Source organism: Neodiprion pinetum, chromosome 4 (assembly GCF_021155775.2).
Source record: "Neodiprion pinetum isolate iyNeoPine1 chromosome 4, iyNeoPine1.2, whole genome shotgun sequence".
Taxonomy (NCBI): Eukaryota; Metazoa; Arthropoda; class Insecta; order Hymenoptera; family Diprionidae; genus Neodiprion; species Neodiprion pinetum.
Window position 1 is genome coordinate 22,010,507 of NC_060235.2, and position 21,572 is coordinate 22,032,078.

The 21,572-nt window shown below is 42.5% G+C and overlaps 1 protein-coding gene across 5 annotated transcripts in view; it reads right to left on the reverse strand.

The window, feature by feature from the left end:
* The window catches only part of foxo (forkhead box, sub-group O), a 131,290-nt gene that overhangs the window by 10,770 nt on the left and 98,948 nt on the right, over window positions 1-21,572 (reverse strand). The gene's annotated exons all lie outside the window — the stretch shown is intronic.

A 21,572-nucleotide genomic window follows, 5' to 3' on the forward strand; every position in this document is an offset into this window, starting at 1 on the left:
GCACCCTCTGAACGACATCAGACATCGAAGACGTAGGTAAGGAGGCCGGGGGTGTGAGTGGCGTCGGAGTCCCTTAGGGTCACGGGAATAAGGGAGGCGGAAGAAACGGCGGCGTGGGGGTGGGGAGAGTAAGGGGGTTGAAGGGGTGGCCACGTGGCGCCGCGACGCGCCGAGTTGGCGCCAGCGGCCCGCGGCTTCGGTTGAGCTTCGTCCCACCCCCGCGAGTCGAGGGATGGTCGGTCTAGTCCTGGCGGTGAGCGTTTAGCGCCCCCGCCCTCTCCTTCCGCCCCTCATTCTCACAGGCCAACAGTCGCGGCGTTCGAGTGGAGTGAACGGGTCGGCGGTAATTTAGAGGTCAGAGTGACGAAGGACTCGGCTCGATACCTACGCTTATACTCTCAGGGTGCTGCCGAGAAAGAGATAGACGATGCGACATTCAAGAGCTGTTCCTCGTCCCAAGGGCTAATTTACACAACCGCTCGTTGATAACGGCGGATTTAAGCTGGCTCGAAAACGACAAATGGTATTAACAGGCTGACGGTGATAATAAATCTCCAAACATACCTACGCGATAGATTCGTTGCATGTGATTGCTTTCATCACAGATAATTGAACACGATTGCCTTATACCGTAAACAGTGAATTCCAGCATAAATATTATGAATTGTTGCTTTTTAGGAATGTAACCGATTTGTTTCGCAACTAAACCCAATCTTATCGAAGTCAAACATTCCTAACATTCTGAATAAAGTCTGCCCAAGGTTTACGGATCGAAAGGCTTGACGTAAGAAGCGGTAAGTGGATTTTCACATTAAAGATACATATAACTATGATTTTTCTTTCCAGCTTGTCAAATCGAACTATCTCATTGCAAAGATGTCTGCAATGAGGAATACATTAAAGTCAAAGTGATCAAATAGAACTTTCTCTTGATCGACGCTGGAAAAAAACGTATTGTAAAATCATCCCGCTTCGGTCTCTTCTCTCCACCAAAGTGGTTATACGTTTGAAGATTGGAATTACGGTTTGACACCCCGTCGGGAGACCGCGTGGCGTTATCTCTCGTGAAATAGTTGGAGGAATGTCGAACGGTTTGGAAGTAAACGTCAGCATGTTTCCAACCGAGCACGTATGTATAAGGCAAGGCGGGTGCACGTACCGTAGTTGAAAAGTTTCGTTACTGCGACAAGATATTTCAAGTGGTCGGTAGCGATAGTCGGTGCGGAATCGTCGACGGGGTTGCGGATGGGTGGTGAGTGGGAAGCGGGGAGGGTTGAAATATTGGACGACTCTTTCTTGCAGTCGCATATTCGCGTAGTTCGAGGACGGGGGGCGTCACCCCTGGCCCTGCATTATAAGAGGGGAGGAGAGAGGTGAAAGAAGAAGGAGAAGAAGAACTTTCCAACTTATGACTCGGCCGCATTAGGTACGCGATTCCCGTCGCTAACTACCCATGGAATCGAGTTACTTCTACGCCCGGCTAATTCCCGAATAGAGACGAAAAAGTAAACGTCGCGACGCCGAGCGGGCTCCTTAATCCGCGACGTCGCGCGGACGTCACTCGGCGTCGCCGATGCCCGGGGAGAGAAATGAGGGGAGGAACGAGCCAAGTAATTACATTTTTCCCCGACCCTGCCCCCCTCTAACAGTTCCTTAAAACTTGCCAACTTTTTCGATTCGCAAAGGACAGACAGTCGCTGCCGTTAGGAGAGTAAAGAGAGCTCGAAGGCTTCTCCCCATCCGGCCACGCTGGAATTATCGTGACACTTGACAAATCTGGTGCCATTGTTGAATAAATTCAATTAAACAATTATCATCCGTGGAGTAGAGCTGGGGATGAGTGATTTCAGAAGTTTGTTACAGTTTTCGCATCCCAATGTCTCAAGTGGTGCTGCTGAACCGAGCAGCAGACTGGCTGGCTGACTGGATGGTCTCGAACGAGTTCGTCTTAATGTATATAAAGTGAACGAGGAGTTTGGTGCAGCAGCCAGTCGTCTTACCCACCTATACCATCTACCAACTTATAATGCGATTTGCTTAATCGGCGCCAACTACTCAGTCGCCACTTTCTCTTCCAGATCCTTCAGGGCTCTTCTTCTACTCCCAACAAGACCCGGGCTTTGTTACTCCCTTCTCGTTTCTCCTTAAACTAGATTCAAGAAGAACTCGGCTAGACCCTAAACATCTCGCCTCAAACACAGCACAGTATAAATTACAGTTTTTGCTACTGTAAGACAGATCAGTCGGTACTTTTATCGAGGGATTAATTGTTACCGTCGGTATTCTTCGCAGTCATTTTAAAATCAGCGTGAAATTTGTTAGCTATTCGTTAGTTATGATTCGTGCGAAGTCCTAATCTTGACCATGCGGTTTCATAAAATTTTTGAACCATCAATCGAAGCACGTTTCGAACGTTAATAGAACCATCCGACGAATGGCGGGGGTTAACCGCGGGGGCAAACTTGAGGCATGTAATCCAGATCTTACGGTGGTTCAAACCACGGGAACGGAGAGGTTAAAGGTGAGCTGATCGGATGATCCTTGCCCCTGCGGTTTCCGATTTCTGACTCTTGGAGAATTGATCCGCCGCGGTGTAAGGACGGAAAGGTCTCGTCACCCTGCAGCACCCTCTTGTAGTTGGCAGTTTTGAATACAGGAAGGAAACGGGGGAAAAACGAGCCGCCAAGAGGCAGAAGAATGAGAGAGAAGCGGGCTTGGGAATATCGGTAAACCGGGCGAGTGGCGGAAGAGAAGCGGAGAGGGAAAGGAAGGCGGTGAGTTAAGACGGAAAGGATTCACGGACAAAGGTTCGCGAGCAAGCGCCAACCTATCTGTCTATCGGTCCCCATAAATATCATTGACCCTTAAACCGAACGTTAGAACGGCAGTTAAGCCGGCTTTGCAGCCCTTAAAGGCCTCCGAGGCCCTTACACTTGTCGGTCCAGTGATAAACTGATTCCAAAGGAGTCCGGCCGAGGCGTTAGCGCCTGTCGCGCGCTGATCGTCAATTACCGATTTTTTTTTCTACTCTTTTTTCTTTCCATTTGTTCACCCACCAGATGGTGAAAAATTATTTTGAATTTTCCGTTCCATTCACCGGCTGTCAACTGACAGCCGCGATTGGCCGATTTTCCCGTACGTCAAGGCCAGCGAAGAACTCGTGTCGTTTTTTTATTTCCACTTGCACAGTTCGTTTGATCTTAGAAGAAACCGAGTATCGAATATCTGAATAAAAAAACCTCTCCCGATTTCGAGAAAAAAAAAATGTCAAGTAGATTTTGCAGTACACTAGACGGATCTTTTTCCATGCACTGATCTGTGCAGTCCCTCATTTGCGATAAACAAATGTTTTTTCCTGGTTTTTGGTAGAAAAAGAAAGCAAGAGAAATAAATTACAACCTTACGGTCATGATAAGATCAGTGTCATCTGTTTCGTTGTTGTCATATTTCCTAGAAAATATCGGTTACAACAGATAAAATTCTACAGTCTTAACAAAGTTTATCTCCGCAGACAGGATTAATTCGTCTCAAATATAACAATGCTGGAAATTCTGTACGTAGATACGGATCAAAATCGATGCCCAATCTCTCTCTTTCCTTTTCAACGGGGAAAAGTTTAACGAGTGATTTTTTCGTCCGGGGTTAAGGAGACGTGTATTTAGGAGTGGCGAATCGTTATCCATGAAGATAATGAACAACGCGCTGAAAGGCTGAGGATAGGTATAGAGGTTAGAGACGAGAAGGCGGACGGTGCAGAACAGGGTTCGAAGAATAGATTTAGGGAAGTGGGCCATCCAATGCACACGTCAGCGAGTTGTATATATAAAATATTTTTATTGTGATAAACACCGACCATAAAAATCCGCGTTTTCGCGTCGTGCGGCATGGCGCGTTTGCCGGTCGAGCATTCGTAGGCCGATATCCAGGCGGATTCTTGTACGAGCCAAGGCCGAAGGATCTGACTGTAGTTTGGTACAGCGGACGATTTAACATTGAATTGTCCCCAGCCATCGCGGGCCACATAACCCTATGTCATGCCAACTAATAGCGGCATCAACCGTTCTTTAGTGGTTCAGTTTTAGTGGCGACAAAGCCATAAAGGATACTGAACAGGAGAACCTAGAGGGAGAGGATATAGAAACCGAAATTCGAACTAGGGGCCAGGATCTAAAAGAAGACGGGGAAAAAATTTCGGAATTCAATGAGAAGTATGAAAAAAGGTGATCACTACGGATTTTCAAATACGGTATTCAATTGAAATCCTTCCGAGTACAGGTTTTGAACCTTCTAAACGTTTCCTCCGACGCGTTACTAAAATTTGTCGTAAGCGAATTAAAACTATGTAAACTTTGAAATTAGAAACACGTCCTGTGACGCGTTTGGCTTATCGTTAGCTCAGCTATTGTAATATCCCAAGAAGCGTCACTCTGTTTCATTCAACTCCTTTCTATCCCCCTTTCGCCTTGAACATACCGTTGTTGGGCGGAAATTTTCTGGATGTGCGAAATTCCCGCGTTTATATAATATAGAAGAAGAAGTTGAGGTTGAGGTTGAAGAGAGATGAAATTTGCCGTGAAATGAAATAAAAATGGAAATAATGTTGCGTGTGAGCCTGCAGGGGAGCGGGGAGGGGGGTGTGAAACGGAAATGGCTCCAGCGAGGAGTCCTATCCACCTACGCTCGGGGGCCAGACTGTTAAATTAGATGCGAATGTATCCGAGGAGTTTATGAAGCATTACTTTTATTCGTAGCGAGCTCGGAGGAGGAAACTTCTTCTTCCTTCTGTCATATTTAACATCCCGTTAAGACGCTCCATTACGAAGTTACGCGTTCCCTCTCTCCCTCTTGTCCACATACTTTATCCCATTCTATTTTCGGTTCCCGATTTTCAAACCACTCTCCGCCAAGTTTGGTTTGAATAACGGTTCTATTTCCTGGCGGAAGGACACGCGTGTCAGGAGTAAAAAGGGGACAGCAGAAGCATTAACAGGCAATAAACGATGGGAATATAAACAGAGCTTGACGATCGTCTGAGGGGTTTAATTAGCCAATTACCCAGACCCGCGCGAGAATCTTTTCTTAGCTACATTTTGAATATCGTGGAGTAAATTCCGGGCATCGGCGTGCGGCCGAAAAGTTTCTTCTCTGCCACCGAGGACGGAGAAGGAGGAAAAATCTCTGCGAGTATCCGACCCCATTTGAGGGTTGTTTCCTGGTTGGTAGGGTGATGAAGACGTCAGGCTCAGCACTCGCCCCCTAAGCTCTCTCTCCCGGATTCACCCTCGCGTTTCGCCCCCGCGAAAGCTATACAGTTTACACAGTACGACGACTGCCTCGGCGGTCCGATATATCGTGTGGAATTCGTAAAGATTATTGGACGGACAGTCCAGAAACACCCCCGCATTACGCCCTGTATCAGACACGATAAGAACTGTCTTGGATGAACGATCTTCGTTGGGAATTCAGACTAGTAAACTTTGCCGCTAACCTTGTTCTTTCAAAACATCAACTTTTCCCTCATCAACCGGCAACGTGACTTTGCAACCGGGATAACAAATCTACAACTGCAGCACGATAATTGACGGGGTAAAGGAATGGCGAGAGTTACTCAATGTTCATAGAGCTTTCCTCGAGCTTGCGATTCTGAGTCAACCTGATCCGAGCTTAGTCGCTGCTAATTGTAACGGATGTATTTAGGGGAGAGTCTTGGGCTGCGAACAGCTTCCAAGATTTATCATTCCCCGCGGTGATTACAGGGTCGTTTGTCGTGATTTTAAGGCGGCCCCGCACTCATCCAGCAACGTAATCTGTTTAAACGCTTCGGGTGGCTCAGCGACGGGTCCTCATAACTCCGAAAGGACACTTCCCCTAATCGCTGCCCACGCCTTCTCTCTCTTCTCTCCCTCTCTCTTTCCGTCTCTCGTTCTCGTTTTTTGTTGTTATTTTCATACTATAACTGTTACATACATACTAGAACTGTTTCTCCAGTTTAGGTCAAGGTTGACGATTGCTTGAGGTGATTAGTAGTTACCCTGTCACGATCATGACCGTCTCCAATCGTCTCAACCGAACGAATTAGATTCGTTCCGCTTCTCTGGGGAACTCTTGAAAGGTTCGGGTCAAATTGCGAGAGGAGTGTTCAGTTGACGATGAATTTTTCTATCCTCCAGATAGTGTTCACGGTGCACCGCGCCAGCTTCGATGATCAGCCCCGGTCGAGCGGTGATTAAGCGCGTCTTCCAATCCATAACAAGTGAGGCTACGCCGAGCCAGGCAGCCCCACTTTGCGTTTGATCTCGGGATGGAAACGAAAAAGGGGCGAAATTTCACAAGCAGGGATGGATCCACCTATCCATCCATCTATCCATCTATTTGGCTCTGCGCAATCCCCTCGCGGAGCACACCCCGATGATCGGTTCTCGTCCTTACCTTTCAAGGCACTCTCTCGCCCGGTTTGAGATCCATGAACTCTTTGCGGTTGCCCGGTACTCGAACAAGAACGAGCAAATTCGACACCGAAGAGGGGGGGGGGGGGGGGGGGGGGGGGGGGGGGCGAAAGTGCACAGCGCGAAAGGGACGAAAAACGGCGGGAAAATGTGTCAGAAGAGGGATGGATGGATGGATGGATGGATGGATCGTTGTTGCCATGACACTCCCTGCGTACGTACCGCTCTGCCCTCCCTCTCTCTCCCGATCTCTCTCTCTCTCTCTCTTTCTCGCTTCTTAGTAACCCACATATTACATTCTCATCCATCTAATGGCTCCCCAAATGCAGGTGAACTGATAGCCAGGTGAACTGGGACAAGCGATTCGCCGAGTCTTTGACCACAGTGATTGTTTCTCGAAACGTCTCGGACTGATCTGAAAACCGCGGAAGGATCGGTGAACTTGAACGCACGGTTGCGATTGAAGGGTGAGCTTTAAAGGCTGCGCCAACTAGGTAAACAAACACCGGAGGTTGTTCACCCCTTCGGAATCTGGTTTACCGGAGCAATGTGTTCGATTGTTATTCTCTCCTTCCCATCCACCCTTGCGAGTCACGTAGCTCGGGTTCACGGCACAATGTCAATGTCGCAATATCAACCTTGGTCGATCAAATGCTCGCACATTGACTGCCATTCGCAGTTCTTCGAAACTCTTTCGTGTTGTCGTGTCAGATCGGAAAGGAACATCAACCATTGAATATAATGGGATTTTTTTTGGTTTCCAAAATTTGCTGACGATAGATCAGCTTTCTCATAACCTCTTGTCTTTAGACAGACGGGCAATATATCCTTCCACTGGTTAAAATCCAGCGTCGCAGTTTAGTTCGTTATAATTGTTACGAACGCGTGAAATTTTTTCCAGTTTGGCCTTTGTATCACGGTGGCAATATCAATGCGAGAGAGGGGGGTTAAATGTAATTATTTCGAGACCAATGAATATGCGATCAAGAAAGCTCTCGTATCGGATCATCTTGGTTGGTTGATTCTGAGGACAGGCAAATCCGGTGTCGTCCGGATTATACAATGCTCCAAGGCGAAAGGCAATGACAAGCTCACATCGCTAACTAGACAGTGATCACTCATCCAGGGTTTTCCAGGCGTTGTCGTTAATCGTAGGTCAAAGTTCTCGGACGATACGGGTGGACCTGCCTGAATTAAAAGAACCACAAACATCCGCGGACTGCGGGAGAGCGTCTTCGGTGAATTTCTCCATTGCTGGAATCTTGGATTTACAAGTAATTGTAGACACACATATAACGAAATACGCTAGGGAAAATCAGACACCATTTACCACCCGGCTGCTTGTTGCGCCGCGTCTCAATCGATCCGGCGGACATCGGATCCCGTCACAGAAACGCCGGATGTGTGGTAAGTAGATGTGCAAGTTTGCCCACAGACCGCTCTGGCTTCCGTCCTTAACACCAAGATCGGTGGCAGCGGTAATGTAACCGTGACAACGTGCTGTATCCAATGGCGGTTCGGAGCAAGGGGCGAGAGGATGGATACAACAAGGCGAGGCGAGGGATGGTAAATAGAATTCCTTGCCGTGTGTGCCGGTTGTTTAGCTTGTAAACACTTACGAGGCTTGCCAGGAGAGCAACAAGTGCTCTTTGGCTGGCTCACTGGCTGGCTGGCTGGCTGTCAGGGCGAGGGGTGCAAGCGGGTGATTCGCTCGCTCTCTGCCCTCTTCCGCTTTATACCTACTTTGCTCCTCACTCTGGCAACGGCGGTAGACCTTGCCTTATCAGTTGTTCAACGGCGTTACACGAGTCCTCTTAACCCGGGTCAAGGGTTCTGGATTTCTTTCTGCGGGTTGCTTTACACCTGGTGGCTTTCTCGATATCGGAGAAAACCGTTTTTACCATGGAGTCATCGAAGAACAGTATCAGATGAATTTCTTTTATAGTGATCATCGACGATGGTCATACATGTGAAGCCAGAAATTACTTGATTTTAGTGCTAGAATAACGTACCTACTTTACACCGATCCTTGGAAAGTAGGTTCGGTTAAATTCTCGATGAAGACAGGTTGGAGAATTGTTCAGGTTTCAATCCTGAGCCATGGAGGCGGATCAGAATCAATTTAGGAGACCAGTATCTTCTAGTGATCATCGATGACGGTCACAAATGAAATCAGAATTGAGTTTATTTCAGAACTGTAATAGCTCAGTCACACCAAACCTTCGATTGACATCCCGAAAAAGACAGGGTTATTCCAGATTCTATCACTGAGCCATGGAGGTGAGTCAGAAATCTTTAAGTGAACCAGAATCAAGTGAACCTCTCTTAGTGATCATCAATGATGGCTAACTTTTATACTGTATTAGCATAGTCACATTCGCCGAAGAATTCAGGATGAAGGGGTTGAAGGGGTTGTTGGACTTTCAACTACTGAGTCCAGAAGGTAGGCGTCTAAGTGATGCGAACCGTTCACTTTCACACCGAGAATCGTTGCCGGGTGATAATTTAATCAAGAATGGTGAAATAGCTGGTTGATGGTTGAATGGTTTCTGGACTGTCTCGTCAAATCCGAAGACGGGTGGCAGCCTCGCATCTGTATGGATATTCGCCAAGTTTAAATTGCGTTCGGAAGCCTCGGCGTTCTCCTCCTCGATTTGTTCTTTATTTCTGCACAGGGAGTTTTAAGCCCCGCTGTACGAGGGGGAGTTTTGGTCCAGGAAATGTGGGATTCACCATCGATAAGTCGGGGTGCCGACCGAGTCAACTTTCCTCTTGATTGACGTTCGGTTATTGTCCATTTGCATAACTCCAGCAGCCGTCCCGCCCCTCTCTCATCTTCCTTCTCTCCCTCTTCCTTTCTTCCTTTCTTTATTTCCTTACTTTCTTACTCTGCGGCCACCCCCGTGTCAAATCGAATTTGCCTCATTTGCCCCGAAGCACAGTGACTTCCCACCCCGCAGCCGGAGAATCTATTAGAATAATTTTTATGAATCTAATTTTAAATTCCGGCGAACGAAGTTACTTTACTGTCACGCTGTCAGCGGCTCCTTATTAAGTGGCCTTCGCGCTTCTCGCCCTCTCTTGCGTGGCACCTGCAACCACACCTCTACGGCTCTTCTCTCTCTCGCGCTCTTTCTCTCGTTCTCGCTTTTTTCTCTGGCCCATTGGAAAAGAATAATTTAAATAATTTTCTACCTAATTTCGCAACGCTGCTTGTAGAGGAGCGGGTGGACGAAAGGGAGGAGGAGGACGAGGAGGGATTCGCCTTAGTTTTTAAATTGTCTAGAGCCGAGGGTGAAACTTTTCTTTCTTTCCTTTCTGCTACCCACCTTCACTTCTTTGAAACTCCAAAGCATAGAATTAGTCTACCCAGGGGCATAAATCTGTCAATATACTCGTTGCTGGAGTCACGTATTCAGTTTTTAGCTGGAGGACTAATTTCTATTACTGGTGTTACGATACCCTAACAGCGGTCAATTCTTATTCTTGACTTTCTGCGAACGTGCGGTCTGTAATAAGAAACATGCAGGGAAGTGAGAGGAGAATCAAAATTATTTAAAAAATTGTTAAAACTCGTCAGTAAATTCTTGAAATTTTATTTAAAACAGTTTATCAATACCGACGCCATCTGTATTGAACTTTCCTCACCTGTCCTTCATCTGGATGCCATCGCAATATCTTCACAGTTCGAATATGTGATGAAGAATTGAAGCCCCATGTCAATTGAGGTCAATATATCGATTATAAGAAACGACAAATACATTCCCTGCATAAATACATTCCATCGTCGTGTGCGATCGCTCTGCTTTCTTCGCATTTCGACTTCCAAATTTCACTTTACGGTTCAAATCAACCCCTGATGCTTTCATTATAACTTTCCTGGATCATTAGCAGTCTTTACTTTCTCGTTTAATCGTCCACAACAAACGTGAATTGACCATTTCCTTAAATTTCTCAGCTTTAAAATTTCCTAAACTATTTCTCCTCTCCTCTCTGATCCACGCTTTTTCTCTTTTTCTGCAACAACTATACCAGCGCATGTTTCACTACAGAGCCCGGGATTTTATCCAGAAAACCAGTTTGAAATTTATGTCGTACATAATATGTCCGAAGTCTGGATACACCGGAGTTTTCTTAATGGAATTTCGGAGATAATGGCGCGCGCAAGAAGGCGAGACTTGTGCCCCCCGCCCCTTAATAACAGCAACAAATCCATTTCAATGTAATTTCGGTCAAACTTTCGTTTAAACCTCACCTTAAACCATCGCGAAATTGAATGGACAAAATTAAAACGTCTTCTCTCACAATATCGCGGAGAAACCGTTTATATACTTTTATTATACTTCTTTACTTCATTCTCTTCATCATCTCCCTGGCCTCGTCGCTCTTTATCCGACACAGCGACTTTTGCTAACCACTTCTTACATTTCAATTCCTTTATTCCTAAAAAGTAAATCGGTACAAGTAATTTTAGTTCTAATCGTTATCGAGGTGAAGTTCTTGTAACAACTTTCGTTTTATACCACGTTACAAAAAATGGATTATAAAATAATCATCAGTTCTGCGATTGTTACACGAAAAAAAAAAAATACATACGAGACAACAATATTTCTCAACACTACGAATTTTCGCAACAGCGAGAAACGATTTTTTACCATAATTCTGTACACGCAACGACCTTGATTTTGGTGTACAATTTCCTAGCTTAGGAGAAAAAAAAAAAAAAAACAAAATCTAATAACTTGGGTGTGAAAATCGAAATGAACAAAGAATTGCGCAAATGGAGGAAATAGCTAATCGCGAATAGCAACTCGCACATTTTCAGCGAGACGAACTGCGTCATTGACGATTTCTCGTGCAGTTCTAAAGCGCGAGACTTTTCATATATACCTAGGCGGCTGTGAGTCGGACTGACTGCAGAGATTGAATCCGCCAAGGTTGTCTGGTTCGAGTACCACTCCCACGTTTTGGCACTTCTCGTACATGCACGCGCACCTATATGCATGTGTATCTAGACGCGATTTATACGGAAACTTTATAATGCGATACCGCGACGAAGAGGTAAGACCGCTATGAAAACATGCATGCAATTATACGGCTATCCGTTTCTTTTCTCTCGTTTTATCTTTATTCATTTTTATTTATTCTTTTTACGTCGCAACTTCCTTCTTTTATCTTTTGCGTAAATTTTTCCACCACGCTCGGTCCATAGTTCGATATTACTCTCACGGCATTTATTTCTCCTCATTGTCAGTGCAGAATCAATGGAATAAGTGGAAACTTTTTTCTTACCGACAATTTATGCAAAATTTTAGTACAGATTTATACCACTGTCAATAATTCACGCACGAATGTTGCACGAGATCTTTTCATTGGTGCAATATTCTGCAAATTACAATCAGTTTCCTAGACAACAATTAGCATTGATTCAATTTGATCTAATTTTTTTTCCAACACCGTGCACTATCGAATCAGGTTTTATACAACTTTTTGCCACATGTTTCACAAATCGTATGACGTAAATACAAAAGCCAACGAACAATCTTGAGTTACGCTTTGAATCGTTTTTTTAAAGTTAATTATCCCCAGTTTCCACACTGTCGTAACCTTGCAGAAAATACTTGAAACTTCCAAGAGTCTAATTTCGAAACTTTAAAAGAGTCGCAATATTTCGTGCACAGCTCCCGATAAAATAACTTCGTATTTCCAGTTGGGCCCGTTCGACACGTGTCTACTGCTGTAATAATCCGTCACCTTGATACTGTATACGCAAGGACTGTTCCGCAACTAGAATGATGATAATTATGCGAGGGGAGAAGAAAGATTGATATTTATTATGATTCTATGATAATGCGCTCCGCCGATCAGCCGCTCGTACAATTCTGTGCCACGTGAAAAATAAAACGTACAAAAAGAAGCGGACAAAATAGGAAGTAGGAGAAACAGAGTGATAATACATTTATTCCACGTATTTCTTCATCTGTTCGCTGTCATTTTTCACATTTCCGAGATATGATCGAAATTCGCAAGCGAACTGCTATCGGTATGGTTATTATTTGAGTAATTTTTTTTCTTTCAAATTGTATAAACATAAGTAAGGGGTAAGATGAGGGCAAACAGGTGAGAAAATCTAGGAAAATTTTTCAAAACGGCTTCATTAATGAGATTGATTGGCCAAAAATCCATACTTTACATTATCTGATTAAGTGATATTTCACATCGATGCTTAACTCCAAATCGCTTGACAATTGGTGAAAAATTCAGTAAACTTGTTCTATTTCAGTCTACGTTGTGATTTCACGTAAAATACTGTTTTCATCAACAGATTCGCTGAAACGCAAAATAAAGATAAACGTGCATAAACGTTGAATATTCAATTCTACAAAATTGCACCGTTATGCATTACACGATCAACAATAATGACGATACCGAATCGACTACTGAAAAGAAAAGAAAAATCGATATCGATGATTTTATTAAAAAATACTCTTCCGAATAAAATTACCAGTATTGGATTAAAATCGAACAAATTTACCACACCTGCGAAAATTTTAGTCGATATTCGAATATTATTTATACAAATTCCAGTATTTTCTATTCATGATACATTACCGTCGAAGAGCTCGGCTCGACAGCTTGAGAATGTAATAATTTAAAAGATACGCAATACAGAATAATATCGTAATAAAATGACTAAAGAGTATCGACTTCCAGCCAGGCAGCCTCCTCAAGTCTGTTTCGAATAATTTCTAAATTAGAGAAACAAGTTGGTAGCAGTTGCGAATAATTCCGTTTAACGTTGATCAAGGTGTACGCATATATATGTATACAGCGTATACATACGGTATATTATATAATATACATATAAGACAGGATGCAGATGTCCGCGTCGATGATTATCGGATTTTCCGAAGCAAGAAGCGACGGCGACGTCGACGTCGACGACGTTAACAGCCCGTTAATTACGCGGCCTGACTGACTGACTCCCGCTCGGGTTGCTTATATACTGGTTGCTGCTCAGCAGAGAGGCGCAAACTTTGCGCGCAACTTTCGTGCCGTCGTAGGGGTTGAGTAATTAGCATATTTATTAACCAAGTATATAAGGTGTATCAGCTCGAGTCACGGTTCTCTTCAACTTTTTACGCGCTACGCAAACCCGTCGCGATGTACATTGGCCATTTCGCAAATTTGAAATCTTTTTCTTTATAAGTCTGGGAAAAAAGGAAATAAATAAATAAATATAACGCGGAAAATCGAATTAAATCTTATTTCATCCGGACTCGCTTGTCGTCGAGTAACGCGAATTAACCGCCATTTCATTTTTGCATGCCTCGTTACTTTGGAAACGGAATTCAACGACTTTTCTGTGACGCAAAAACGCGGGTAACAATAATTCGCGAAGCCCGATATGGGACTTTGCAGGCCGTGTTCAGCGTGCCAAACCCTGACCGATAATTGAACGTGTGAATTAACCGTCCTCTGACGCTTTTCGGGCTTCCTTGTATATATATATATTTCTTGCCCCTCGAGATCAAATTTTTTATCGATGTATGATATCCTTATTCAATATAAATTTTGAATCATATGGTTCAAACGAATTTCATTTCTGCAATTTACGTGATTTTTTACATTTCAAATATCATATAATACAACATAGAAAATAAAGACTCTTTGTCGAAAAAGTTGTACGAAATTTTTTAATCGTGCACAAAATTATACGAGAATTTAACAAAAAGAGACTAGAAGAAAACTGGGATCTAATCATTAATGCAAGAGATTGTGTGTAATTTAACCGCATTGAAGAGTAAATATTTTTTACTTGACAATAAATCGATTCGCTTGTAATTAAATGCGTTCATATTATATAGCGATGAATGATTAATCACTGTAAAAAATGAACACGAGATTATCAAATCAGAAAAATAAAAACCCAAAGGAAAGAATATCATCGACAGCTTAATCAGCGGGGTCGTAAAGTGATAGTGAAAATTATAAATATGGTCAAGGAGGTTCGTTTCGATAAGTTGTTGTCATAGTATGAAATAACGAGTATGACTCCAAGTTTCATATTTATTTCTCATTCAAATACATCGTCATAGAATCTAGAAATGGAGGGGAGGGAGAAGGGAGATTATTCGTATTAAAAATGATCAAAAAATGTTTATAAACACGCGTCTTTCAACTCTGGCAGTACGATACCCTCGATCAGCGGAGGAGTCTAAACCTCCTTAAACGTAATATCGTCCATACATGTATATTATATACACATGCACATACGGCAATATCCTGATACGCAGGAAAACATTTGAAACGACTACGTCCAGTTTTGATTCATGAGCAAGATTTTCTTCAACCGAGTTCCGTCCGTTTCTCTCTCTCCCTCTCTCGCTTTCTTTCCTCATTCCCTCACCATTACGAGACTTTGAAAAGATTCCGACTATCTTTCATTTCCGCTTCGCTTATCCTCCTCCTCCTCCCCCCCTCCCCCCCTCTTCGCCCTTCAACCCCTCCTTCCTCGACTGCGACCCCTTCTTCCCCGGATCCTCTATCCATCGTCGTTTTGCGAATAGTTTGCACCGGACATCACTCAACGCCGATGGAGCGAATCCTCTCTCTTGATCCTAATTCTTCCCTGATTCTTCACCTCCTTTCACCTTCCGTCCTCATTTTCTTTAATCGCAAATTTCGACAATTTTTTTCCTCCTTTTCTTTCCTTCGTCGCTCTCTTTTTTACAGTGGTGAATTCCTCACTTGACGAGAATAATTATTTCTGGAATCCGTCGGTATCCTTCTTTGAGCATGTACAAACGTTCGAACTTTTAGAAATTCTCTTTGCTCGCGTAGACGATAAACCTCTCGTTTTTATTTAAAAATATCAAATTCTAAAAAGAATTCAACCTGCGCTTGCAATCCATTTTTTTATTTACTATTTGGTTTATTACGAATGCAACTTTTCTCTCAGGTTCGCAGAATGTTTCGTTTGCATCAATTTCATACTTTGACAGACGATGTCGATTAGCCAAGATCAGAAGCCTGGTAATACGTAGAAGAGAGGAGAAAGATAGTTTTGCACCGCATGGCGTTGATGTGGTTAATTTGAAACACGTTACGGGTATAACGCAAGTATCTGATATTCTAGAAATATCTCGCAAACACAGGCGTAGAAATGATGATAATATTTCGCACGGTACAAACAGAAGCAGATCACTGCAAACTTGCAATTAACAGCTTGCGTTATACATAACGCAAACTCGCGGCTACAACTCGATATTCCCGTACAAACACGAAAGCGGAGTATTAAAAGCTACGCGAGAATTTTCAACGCGTGAAATGATGTCGCCTTTCACAAAGTTATGCAAATACTGTCAATTTTTTTCAATCATCACTGTACCAAACCCTTGAAATAGATTTATTACCAAAAATATTTGATACACATCTCGTGCGGTTAGAAAATTACATAAAAATTATCGTTAAAAAATATTTGAAACGATGTTATACCCTGCAGAAATGAAGAAAAAAGAAAAATCTCTCGTTACTTTCGTACCGAAAAAATAATAAATAAGGGAATAAATCGAGTATTTTGATATGATAGATTACAGTATTTGTGACATCGGATATATCCGAAAAAATAAATTGTCGCATATATGATGTCTTTGATAAAAAAAAAAAAAAAAAATCTACGAAACGACGGCGGGAAATCCATTTAAACGTGCACTCTGTTTCGCTATTCGCATCTCCGACATTATATACATATACACATATATATGATAAATTTCGCGGGATGACACCTAATACCGCGTGCAGCGACGGCTGGAGTTGATATTGCGGATGTAATAGACTCTTAGTTTCGCAACTGCTTGCTGCGTATATATTTCGCAGTTAACGCGTGTGTTTTGAGTTTCTATATATATATACACACACACACACATACGTGTAATAAACAGCGAGTGGTTATCACCTGCAGCGTGTGCAAAAAATTGTGTAAGTGGAATAAAAAAAAAAAAAAATAAACAAATGAATAAATAAATTCACAAACAAGTACGATAGAAGAGGGAAAAAAAAATTTCAATTTTTTCTAAACATTTCTGCGGGGAGATAAGAAATACCTACACAATTTGAATATTATATAAATACATACAGTGAGTACATATGCGCGTGTGTGTGTGTGTGTGTGTAATACACGACGTACGCACGTATTCTACGAGATTTCGTAGAAGAAGAAGAAGAAGAAGAAGAAGAAGAAGACACAGCTGATTACGTGATTTTTCTTTCGAGTGAAATAAGCTGACTGCTGCCGCTGCGGTATCTCTACAATAATTCTGCTGCCTATGTGCATATGGACGCGATACTATATGTATACTCTCGCTTATCCATGCGACGGACGTAAATTACACGACCTACTTTTCCCTTTTGATGGGCTCATGGAAATAGGGAAGAAAATCGTTCTCCCGACGACAAAGGGCTAGAGACGTCGCTACCGCGTATAAGGCATTATACTGAGACAACGGAATAACCCTCATCCTCTTCCTCTTCCTCTTCCTCTCATTCGTATTCTTCTTCTTTCCTTTTTTTTCGCGTAAGCGTCATTCCGACAATCTCCCGGTTTCCATTATGAAATTGTTGAATTAGGCAATACGTATGCAACAGAGACTTCGGTCTTCAATTCGGATGAAACAATGAATAAAACGAAGAATAAAAAAATATACGATGTGAAACCGGGTTTCAAAAAATCATACGTGAAAGAATCGCGGCTTGATGCGGAGGGTAAAAATGAAAACAGGCAGTTTGAATAAAACGGTTGGGAAAAAAAAATTAAATTTGATTGTTACTCTCTGAACGCCATCAAAGTTGAACAGATAATGTAACGTGACTGCTGCAGTCTAAAATCATTACAAATCGGACTTACTAAATTGAAATTTCTGGTTTTCTGATTCGTTTCAATTTTGAGGATATATTATACCGATTAAATTCAACTTGATTACACAGAAAAAATCGGACTCGATATTTTATTTGAAAAGGAAAAGGAATACCTCTCCAAGAACAGAAAACAATACGTGCGTTAAGTTTGATTCCCCGTTACGTTGAACAGGAAAATCATTGATAACTGCGCAGCCGATGACTGGGGAGGGTTGAAAAGAATCGCGGGCTTGTATATGTATAAATATATGTATATATTCCCGCACCCCATAATCGGACGCTTCGAAAATTTGTCATAGTTCGTTTGCCTGGTTTAAGGCATGAAGTCTGCGGCGATAGGCATATAAATATCGATAATAAAATACGAGGAAACCGAAGCAGACACGTGGAATAGCGCGTTATTATCATCATCGTTATAGTTTCGCAGATTTATGAACGGATCTTTCGCCCCCGCCGATACTGCAAAGATTCCTCTCGTTTCCTGCGCTACAGTCGCAACCTTTTTTCTCGTTTTGCCTTTACGTCATTGAAGAAGAAGAAGAAGAAGAAGAAGAAGGATATTCAAGTAAATTATTTTTGAATAGTCAGACAGGTATTTAAAAGAGAGGAGGATGAACGAAGAGCTTGAAAGATTTAGAAAATTAACCAGGTAATGTTATTACTTATTAGTTTCCCCTAACTGAGTTCAGTCCCCGATCGTACAAGTTTTCCTCCCCCGACAAGTTTTACGGTTAAATTAAGTCTGCATATTTTTACGTCAATCTTTGTCAGACCATTTCCCGCAGCCTCTTCCTTTAATCTTTTCTTCTTCCTTCGTTCCTCTCCTTCCTTTCATTTCGAGACTGATTGTGAAAAATCCACGAGATTTTCTTATCCTTCGACGGTGGCGAAATTTTTTTTTCTCTTTCTCTTTCAATTACGCGGATCCGTCTATCTTCGACATGTTTGAAGAACTTTGAACATATTTATACATAATATTAGGATTGAATAATTTCGAGTGAATAGCAAAAATCAGAAATTCTGAATGTAATAAATGAAATGAATATGCAGGTTTAACGGAACAACCCGAATAATTATTGTTCTAATCACTTTTTTCTCTCTCTCTCTCTCTCTCTCTCTCTGTCGAATCCAAGAAAAAAACAACGTTTCTTTCGCCGTATTTTGTGAATCGAACGAATCGATTCTCCGTGTTTAATTGATTATACACAGACATTGTCGCTGAAAAACGAGGAGAGGGCGGGAAGAACAATTAAGAAAGAAGTACTCGGAGTGGTTTCGGGGTGAAATAAAGGGTTGAACCCTCGGTTCGCGGGCCTTCAAACCTCTGCGCCATAAACTCGAACTTTGACTAGAAGTCAGCGGCAGCTACTCCGCTAGACGCCGGTGGCGCCAGCAAGGGCCGACCCACCCCAGAATCACCCTGCAGGCTGTTTTCAACCCCCCCGACACACTCTTTCTCATCCCACTTACCGTTCTCCAGAAGCGTCGCAAGAATTATAAAGTTCGCGGAACGCGAAGAAGTGGCGCGCCGAGTCGCGTCGCGGTATCAGCGGATGGAAAAGCTGGGTATGAGCAGAAACTGTGCAGAGATTCAAGAACGGCACCCGCTCGACTAGTCAGCGTCTCCCACTTCCGCCGCCCCCTTCGTATGAATTCTTTTCTCTTCTATTTTTCCCAAAAGTGATAGAAGAGTGCCGCCATATTGGTACAGGGAGGGAAGGTTCGAGGAAAGGAAAATCTGAGAAAATCCTTCATCCGTACAATTTCAAATTGCATCTGATTTTTTTTTTTTTTTTAAATCTTATTCCAGTAACGTTTGATTTCTTGAAGGTATTCCACTTCCGGTTTTCGTTAAAAACGAAAATCCGGTCTACAGATTCCATACACTCAATGGACGAAGAAAAAACCGCTAGCGATTTTTACTTGTTCTCGTTTACCACGAAGAAACAAATCTCTATACATCAAAATGAACCAAGTCTCATTGTCGTGAGTGATGTGATTATGTGACAAAAATACAACATTGAAATCGGAAAAACTGTGAGTGTTCGTTATGTTTTTGAATTTTTACCACGAACATACAAGTCTTGCGTACAGAAATGAAATACGAGTGTCGGTTATAATGTGATCGGAACCGATAATCGGAATTGGCATAGTCAATTTTAGTTTGTCTGCAGGACGAATGACTTTGAAAAAAATCGATCCGATAATTGATTTTGTACCTAAATCTCTTCACCTCCTTTCGTTATTCTTATTTCTGTGGTAAGGTATCCGTTCTAGTATCTCTCTTTCTCTCTCTCTCTCTCTCTCTCTCTCTCTCTCTCTCTCTCTCTCTCTCTCTCTCTCTCTCTCTCTCTCTCTCTCTCTCTCTCTCTCTCTCTCTCTCTCTCTCTCTCTCTCTCTCTCTCTCTCTCTCTCTCTCTCTCTCTCTCTCTCTCTCTCTCTGAGTAACAGAATATACGTTTACATTGCCGCGGGAAAATTTGAAAGTCTTATAGGTAACGACGAGGAACTTTCGATTACAAATGTAACATGCACAGAGGTATAATCGAATAGGTTATATACATACACTTCATACACATATATGTATAATGCACAAGTTACATACGGGTTACAAGAAAATGTTAAATAGATCGACTCCGGCGTGGTGTATGAATACGTTTACGTGTGTACGGTAAAAGAGAATTTGTCAAGATGATAATAATAATAATAATAATAATACGTCTGTGACAAAAATAAAATCAAATAACACTCTAATTGTAACACACACATGGTCTGAAGTGCAGCACGCTAGTTTCGTTAAACAATGCTTGCATGCTCGATACACATAAGTTTGCCGTTTCTCCGATACGGTTTAGTTATCTGAACGAACGTATCACCCTGTTACAATATCCATATAAAATGTATACGGAACGTCGTACAAGCTCTCGAGTATTTTACACACACACGCACACAGACTCGATGCTGTACGTATGATATATGTAAGAGTATTATGCGCGTAGAGCAGTCTTCGTATCATATCTATGTATCGCTGATGAACGTTAACTTGACCCGACGCACGATCTACGTATCGCTCCCCCCCCCCCCCCCCCCCCCGCCGCTAAGAAAAAACGCCAGTGAATTCCGTTCAAGACGTACGTTCGTATGACGTCACGCTCGGCACCAACCGGTTACGCAATTCTTATAATGTCTGACCGCTTGAAAGCTCGCCGGTACTCTGGGTTACAACTGACTCGACATCATCGGCATCCCGCCCTCCATCCCTTCCTCCTCCTCCTCCTCCTCCTTCTTATCAAACTATCGATTCGTTAGTAACGATAAGTCACGCGGGTTTATCCCGATTTGCAATATGAGGAAAATCCGATCGACCGACTCGTCGAATCTTCAGAAAATTGAGTAACGGATGTGATGTATACTGTATTTATTGTTAGTATAAAATACAAAAGCTATGCATTTGCGTGCATATGTTATTCTTTGATTTTACGCGGCAATTTTCAACTATGTAAACACGCGATATGTGTGTTGTGTATATATATACATATATATATATATGTATATATATGCATGCATGCATGCATACACAATTATTGCGGGGATTACCGACGTTTCGTCTTTAATGACGGAAAATAACTCTGCCTGTCGCACTGCATAAATCCATAACAACATCGTGCATACATGTATGGAACATATTATACACAATACGTAATCCTGCACGGCTTTGTAATCAGATTGTATTACTATTTTGTACGTTATACTAAGATTCCAGGGGCGATAAAAGAACGGCATCCATCCGTCGTCAAAAAGCGCATGCGCATGTATATATAGGTACCGTTCTGTTTACCTGTACATATAATTTATTCAGTTCGAGTTCTTTCGGTCTGTTATAGAGCGTAATTTCTTCACTCGGTTTAGTTTGATAGAAGAAAAGATGAAACACATGACAAGGAATGCTGCAGACGCTTAATTTCCTAAACTAAGTTTCGATACAGGAAAATGTATGGATATAGTCTCTTTATCCCAAAATTTGTATTCATTTTTTCTTCTTAATCAAGTTAAGCGACACGAATGTCTAGTGATTTTGGATTTTTTAATGCATACCGCTTTCGTGACTGAGAATCTTCGATAGAGCTTTGAAAATGACGAATTATGTCCGAAGTCTGGGATACTATTTGAAGTAAACTATTATGAAGATCAAATGTATGTACCTGAAAT